Source organism: Tiliqua scincoides, chromosome 4 (genome assembly GCF_035046505.1).
Source record: "Tiliqua scincoides isolate rTilSci1 chromosome 4, rTilSci1.hap2, whole genome shotgun sequence".
In the NCBI taxonomy this organism is placed as follows: domain Eukaryota; kingdom Metazoa; phylum Chordata; class Lepidosauria; order Squamata; family Scincidae; genus Tiliqua; species Tiliqua scincoides.
In genome coordinates this window covers 82,355,573-82,363,095 of record NC_089824.1, presented here as the reverse complement: position 1 = coordinate 82,363,095, position 7,523 = coordinate 82,355,573, and the positions used below count along the sequence as shown (strand labels likewise).

General features: G+C 41.0%; 1 pseudogene; it reads left to right on the top strand.

The window, feature by feature from the left end:
* Positions 1-358: 358 nt before the first annotated feature.
* Positions 359-472, top strand: LOC136650200 (5S ribosomal RNA; annotated as a pseudogene).
* The last annotated feature ends 7,051 nt before the right edge of the window (positions 473-7,523 follow it).

The window sequence follows — 7,523 nt, the reverse complement described above, 5'->3', positions numbered from 1 at the left end:
ATGATGTCACTTCCGCACATCATTTCTGGTGGGTCCTGACAGTTCTCATTCTAAAAAGTGGGTCCTGGTGTTAAATGTATGAGAACCACTGGCATAGATGTTTATGGGTAAGTACATTGGGGATATGGAAATCCTCTCTTTTGCCACTGTGCATCTCCTCCTGCATTACATTGCACATGCAAGTAAATAGCGCAAGCTAGTTGCTTTTCATGTAAATTGAGACTAATTTGGAATTTGACTAATTTGGACTAGGAATAGGCTCTGCCATTTTATGTATTAGATGTAACATTTCTCTCCTCTCCCCCAGAATTTGTAGGTGGTTAAATATATACTTCTAAAAGAGAGAATCCCAGGTTGGATCAACTGTTACCCTACACATGCCCGATCTCATCTGATCTCGGAAGCTAAGCAGGGTCAGACCTGGTTAGTACTTGGATGGGAGACCGCTTGGGAACACCGGGTGCTGTAGGCTTATACCATAGTCTTTCAAGACTGAAGGTTACCAACCAACCAACCAACCAACCAGGTTGGATCCTAATCAGCTCACATCATATAAATACGAGTGGTGAAACAGTCCAAATGAATGGAAAGCAGTTCCTGCTCCCAAAGTTTCAAGAATCCCCCATTTCAATTCAGATTAAAAATAATAGTAAAAGCTTGGAAGGATCACTTGCTTCTATCATACCAGGGCCTCTGGAGCACTTGGTTGCCTCATACCTCAAGATGAGCCAAGACATCTGGACTTGCTCCAGGTCCAGCAATACTGCAATTGTGTTTTCAAAATTATCTTCAGCTTTCCACTAATTTGAGAACCAGGAGCTTAAACCTGAACCTAAACCTGACCTAATAAACATACTGTTTATTTACTGAGCATGCATCTATTCAAATTATGGTTTTGAGTGTTTTCCTGGTAATCTCCTGAATAAATGAAGGCTACATCTTAATTACCAAGCTCCTATTTGACAGTGCCATGCAGTGTGAAATCTGTGCACCAGTTGTGACAATTGCACAATTTGTGTGTGTGTGTGTGTGTGTGTGTGTGTGTGTGTGTGTGTGTTATGTGCAGTGAAAAACCTGCATGTTTCGTTATCACAGTGACTGTCTACATGTGAATTGCATGTTAATTTCCAAAGACGGGTTTCTTTGTAGGAATTTGGCAGTCTGTGAAGTGATCCTGAGATTGTACTAGGTAGAAAAACAACATGCATTTCTTAATACTGGGGTAATAGTTTGAAAGAATTTTTAAAATTGCTCAGTTATGATGGCAAAACTAGATAAATGTTGATAAAGTCTGAATGGTTTATAGCCAAAGCCGTGTCATATTATGTAAGAATTGTACAAAAATACCAATGCTGCTGAGATAAAACATACGAAGAATGTAAGTTTGCAAATAAAACTCTGGAAATGCATGTGCATTTAGTGTATATTCTTTATGCACATTTTTAGTTGCACACATTTAGCCACATGTTGACGATATAAGTAGCCACTTTCAACAGAAAACTGATTTACATGCTTGAATTGAGGATTTATTTATTTATATTGTATATATACATACATATACATGCACATATGTATATAGTACATTATATATTAATTTATCTATATTGCACTGGATGTAAAAAATCATTATGCACTATTGAAGTAATTTTACTACTTTGAAAAACAAAGGGTTTTCAGACTTTACTGTAAATTTTCTGTGACATATGTGCAAACAGGAGATTAATCAGAAAAATTAATATGGGAGGGGGGAATTCAGAAAAGGATAACGCTTATCCTTACTTGGACTTCAATACACACAAAGCAATTGAACATTTTCCTAGACATGCTTAGGATCTAGACCTATATGAGTCAAAACAATTGGTGTAATTCGGTGGTTCTTAAACTTTCGTGCACTGTGGACCATTGTTCTGGGTTGTGCATACTTAGTGCACATTTTCTTACTTTACACACATCATATGGGAATCCACATGAAATGCTTCTGTACTGAACTTGATTTCCTTCTGTATGCCAATGTCCTAGGTACTCCAAACAAGAGACTGAATTTTTGAAGTGAAGGAAAAAGGGAACTGTTGCTGCACAGACAAACATTGCTAGTTTTTGTATCTTCTTTGTCATGTGAGTCACATGACATAAAGCTGATTGTCATTGTTTGACTGGGCCGGGGTGGGGGGGTCAGCCCTTCCATTCCATTGTTTTTCTTGGAGTGTTTGGTGTTTTCCTTGTAGAGTTTGGCATCTGCCTAAATTAGCAAATTACATTTAAATCCACCTCAACTTGGGTTTCAATTAGTCTGGCAGCCCATGAGCTCTGGATGTGGAACCAATGTGCTCCACACCTGGAGACTGAGCTAATAAGTACCCTGAGAAGATATTCCCACAGGTTTTGTCCTTTTGCAATGCCCGTAAGCTTGCACGGTATTAGAAAAATGTGGAAAGGATTTTGCCAGTGGTATTCGAACTATTGCTTTCAAAACACAGGACAAAGATAATATACATTATACTGTACATACAGGTCCCATGTGAGAAGAGTACAGGAGGTAATTTGTAGGTGGGTCCAGGAGCCACAAAGGAGGGGGGCCCAGAAATTTCCTGGGGTCTTGCATTTTTCTGATTTCACCAGAACTCACTGCCTGTGAGGGATTTGGGGGGCACTACTATGGGTGTGCCAGGCCAGTGGATACAGGACACTCCTTAGTGTCAAATCTGGGAGGAAATTGGCCTGCTAAAGTAGCTCTTTGGCTTGTGCATCTGCTAACCATGAAGGAGTGCATAGGAGCTCAGGGACACAGCTGTGGGACTACAGTTGCTGCAGAAGTAAGTTTTTGTACACATTAGACATTTTCCATTCTAGTGTGAGCCTAAATATGATGATGCTAATTTTCTGCAATGATTTTCTATTTTTAAAAGATTGCAGAAAGATTTAGGAGCATGTCTGGTTTTCTATATTACTGCATCTAGCTGCTGACTACCTGGGCTCCACATTGGAAAGCCCAGTAGACCTGGACTCCAAAGACTTTTCTGACGGTCACTACTGTTCCCTTCCATGTTTTGCCCCTCCCTGCCCCTGTCCCCACCCTCTGCCCACTGTTTTACCCCCTCCCCTCCCTTGGTGAAGGGGCCTGAAAGAAACTTTGTACTCCCTGATAAAATTCCTCTCAAAGGCCCTGCATAGATCAGGTTTAAGCCAGTAAGATTGCCTGATGCTTCAAAACCCCCCCCCCCCCAATATTTTCTGTCAGCATAATTTTTTAATTGTTTTGATTCACAGAGGTGAACACTACTATTGTATGTTTCTTAGTTTTGGTTCTAAGGTGTGCTGGAACCTCAAGGCAGTTTTACTGCCTTCTAAGAAGCATATGCAGAGTGCTGCCCTTCTCTTTCTCCTCACTGTCCACACTGATGCTTAGAGATAAGAAAAGAAACAAAAGCAGTTTGCCTCTAACCCCAGCCCTTTTGCATACCAAACAACACCTTCTTCAAAAAACAAAAGAAAAAAATGATCAGATCACAATTCAAACTCAGACCTTTTGAATCCTACAGTTGCCACCATGGGACAGCTAACAGATCCAGGGCTCTACACACACACACACACCCCGTTGCCACCATGTGGCAATGGGGGAAGAGAGTCCTGGATCTGTTAGCTGTTTCATTTCACACATCTATTTCAACCTCGAAGATCTAGATTCAAATTCCTGCTCAGCCATGAAGCTTCCTGAGTAACCTTGGGCTAGTCACTATCTCTCAGCCTCACCTATCTTGCCAGGTTGTTGTGAGGACAAAAGGAGGGGAGGAACTAAATGCACCACCGTGAGCTCCCTGTAGGAAGGGTGGTATTAAATCTGAAAAATAAATATCTCTGTACTTGTCTACCAAAATCTGTAGACTTTGCTATTATCAAGAAGTCAAAGCTAGGCCAAAAGGGAGCCTTCCTCAGAAGGCTTTCTCCCAGTTACCCAGAGAACTCTCCAGAAACGTATCCATTAGTGTGTAGCCAGGGATCCAGAAGTCCTGGGGCAACACTTTGGCCAAGTCCAACCAACAACAGCCAGATGAAGAGTTAAACATAAAAACAATGTATTAAACCACAAGGAGGGAGGAGAAGAGACAAATACAAGGAAGGAAAAAAAAAAAAAGACTGAAAAAGTTGTAGGCATTGGCAATGCCCGGGTATGGGTCTTAGCAAAAATGCAAGCAGGCAGTTACAGGCAAACTTTAAAGCATAATATTTTTATTACAAATATTTATATACTGTACTGCTTTTCAATTAAAAAAAAGTTGAAATAACAATTTCTTATTGTATCTTAGTTCATTGATCCCTATCTGCACTTACTCAAGGTCTTAGACTTCCAGATGCCATTACACCCTCTGATCTCTTGAGGTGGGTGGAACCAGCCATGCACTAATTCATTCTGAAAGCACTGGTTTGGCAACCAAACTTCCTTGGGCTTGACCATATGTGATTATAGGACACTTTCCTGGAGTAAGCCTTACTGAACGCAACGGGACTTACTGCTGAGTAGAGATGCATAGGGTTGTGTTGTATGTTCGGTGAGATCATAGGTCCATCCAGGTGGTTAAAAACCATCCATCTGGACATCCTTACCTGTCCTCTGATCTAGTCAGGTGGGCTCAGATACCCAAATGGTTGGTGCATGCCAATTCTAGCAGATGAACGAATTAAGAACTGATTGTTCATGAGGGAATCCAGATGAAGAAGACATGGAAAACACAAAATGATCTGTCTACTTGGCCCTACAGTCTTTCTACAATAGAGCTGAAGCCTCCTTCCTGTTGAACCTTGACTTAGGCTTTCCTACAGGGAAATGCACCGGAGGGGAGGAAGCAAGGGGAAGCTCAGTCATCAGAGCTACAATAATGTAGCATAAACAAATGTACTTTTGGGTATTCTATGTGGCTTTGATACTGTTGGTATGTGATGATTCTTCAAATGTTATTGTAATGATGTGGCTGCTAGTTGAAAAAGTCTCTGTGCTTAAATACAGTGCTTTGATTCTTTATGCAGCCACAAAAATATGATTTTTTCATTAGGCACTGAGATCCTGAGTCAGTAAATTAGCTGTACCTATGACAAATGGTACTTGGGCACATGCTAATTGAGTTCTGATATTGTAAATGAGAGCTGAAAGCAGAGTCACCCCCCTCCCCCAAAAGGTTTGTGCCTATGGCCAAAAGGTCCAATTACATCCTGAGTTAAAACTATAAAAATAAACAAAGTAATTAGCAATTCATCACACTTGAATAGTACTCTGAAATTTGCTATTTGAGGAGACCAGTACCACCCTGCCTAAGGAAGCAGTGGGTTTTGTGCCAGTATACCCAATTCTGCCACCAGTCAATTCAGATTCTGCAGTCAAAGAAGTTAGGCAAATAAGTGGAGTGTTATTTATACTTTTTCATCTTCCAAATGCACATTCTGGATTTTTGCAGAATTAGATATTTGTGGGGGGGACACACTGACATGGTGAAGCAAATATGGTTAGACTATGTGTACTGGGCAGCATGGCTGGAAAAGAAGGGCAATTCACCTCCCACACCCTCGTCAGCTCCGTAGACTGCCTGGTATGTAGGTACTATGAGAAAAAATTGTGCAAGCATTCCCCCCCCCAATGCCTTCGTCATGTGAGAATTGTTTTGTTCATTTGCTGTATGTGACAGAACTTCACCTAAAATGGCATTTTTCCATAAAACTCAAATATGTGATTCAAGCAGACTTTCCATCCATTCTGGAAGTTATCATTGTTCTTTATTTTTCACAGGACAAGTTCAGCTATTGCTGATTCAGGTGGCTAAAGAATATGTGCCTGATTTGTACTTTGAATGTTTAAGAAGCTTAAAGCTGTAAAACGTATAATGCATTTGAACTTTTTAGTGTTATTTTATCGGCAGAAAAGCAACGTCTTTGAGGCTCAGCCTTTTGTCAGAATGTCAAGTCCAGCTTGTAATACCCAGGCTGTATGTTTCAGGAAATCAGTATTAACCTATTAGCATGCCGTTTTCCTTGGAGAAGAGCCATCTTCACACTGAGCCTGTACTCCTTGCTGCAAACCTTCCTGTCACTGTTCCGTGTCCACGACCCAGCCTAAGGCAGCCTTTGACGGCTCTCGAGCCATTTCCTGCATTCTGCTTGAGCACTAATTGAAAATTTGGGTGGCCTTGCTTATTTATTTTCATGGAATGTAGTAGGTTATATTTTCATGGCACTTTCTCAGCAGTGCAACGTTTCAATTTCAAAATCACTGCCGCATGAGAAAAAATGTGTGTGCGTCTGCAAGCACAAAAGGGGACCTTTGATGAATGTTGACAATCATTTTTTTTTTAAATAATGAAAAGAGAATCTATATTGCTGTTGTATTTCTGGATTAGAGGCATTTCCACTGACATAAATTTTCATTTGAACATTCACTCTAATTCTGGTTTAAATGTCAAGATGCCAAGAGACCAGAAAGAGATGATAGTGGTTGTTCCCCCCCCCCCCCACTTCTGAGTATTGAAGATTAAATAAGAGAGACATTGTTGCCCAAAGTGCACACCCTCAACCCACTGGCAAACAAGTTGGGAGGAGGGGTTCAAGTGATGTTGTTTCAAAACCAATTTCACCAAAGATGAGAGCCCACAAAAGGACAAAGGAAATGTTTGTGCACATGAAGAACAGCCATGCCTCTGCCACACAGTTTCCAGCTCACTTAAATAATATTGTCTGTCTCCAACCTTAAAGATGATATTGTGGGAATCCTCCACAAGCTTTGGAAAGTTCAATAGCTGCACATTTTTTTTTCCTCAAACAAAATCCAATCTCTCTCTCCCTCCCTCCCTCTTTATAAATTTAGCACACTGGCAGTAATCCTAGTGGTGGGCTCTGCTGCCTCTGTGGATTTCTAAAAGAATGTAATTTTGCAAATACTTGGTGTAAAACTATTGCTACTGTGTATGTTCAGGAATCTGGCTTTCGAGAGAGCATAAAACTTTCCTGTATAATGTCCTGTATGTTTTTCCCCCTGCTCCCTTTGCTGCTTCATCACATTCTCCCTATTAAATTACAGCTCAATCCTACCTAAATTCCCATGCAGCAATGCAGTGGTGCCAGCATGGGCGCTATCATTATATAAATTTCCTCATGTGGGAATTTCAACTGCTAGAGGTCTCCTTGGGGTAAGAGGACATTTGTCCCCTTGTCCCAGGGGACGCCCCAGCAGCCGCAGTGGGTCCTCTTGGACTTGTGCCCACTATATTGCTGGCACAGGTTCAAGTTGATCTGTGTAGGTGGATTGGGCACAGGAAGGTGGATTGGATACAGCATGCTCTGTCACCACCCTCCCCTGCCCTGTTCCACCCCTCCCTGCCTTCCTCCCCTTGCCCTATACCCACGCTGAACATATGTGTGTGAAATTTATTAAAAGCAACACATCCTGAAATGTATTTGTAATATTTGAATAGATACAAATATTAAAATATAGAATACTTGCATTGCCCTAATTTTATAATTATCAGTTATATCAACAAAAA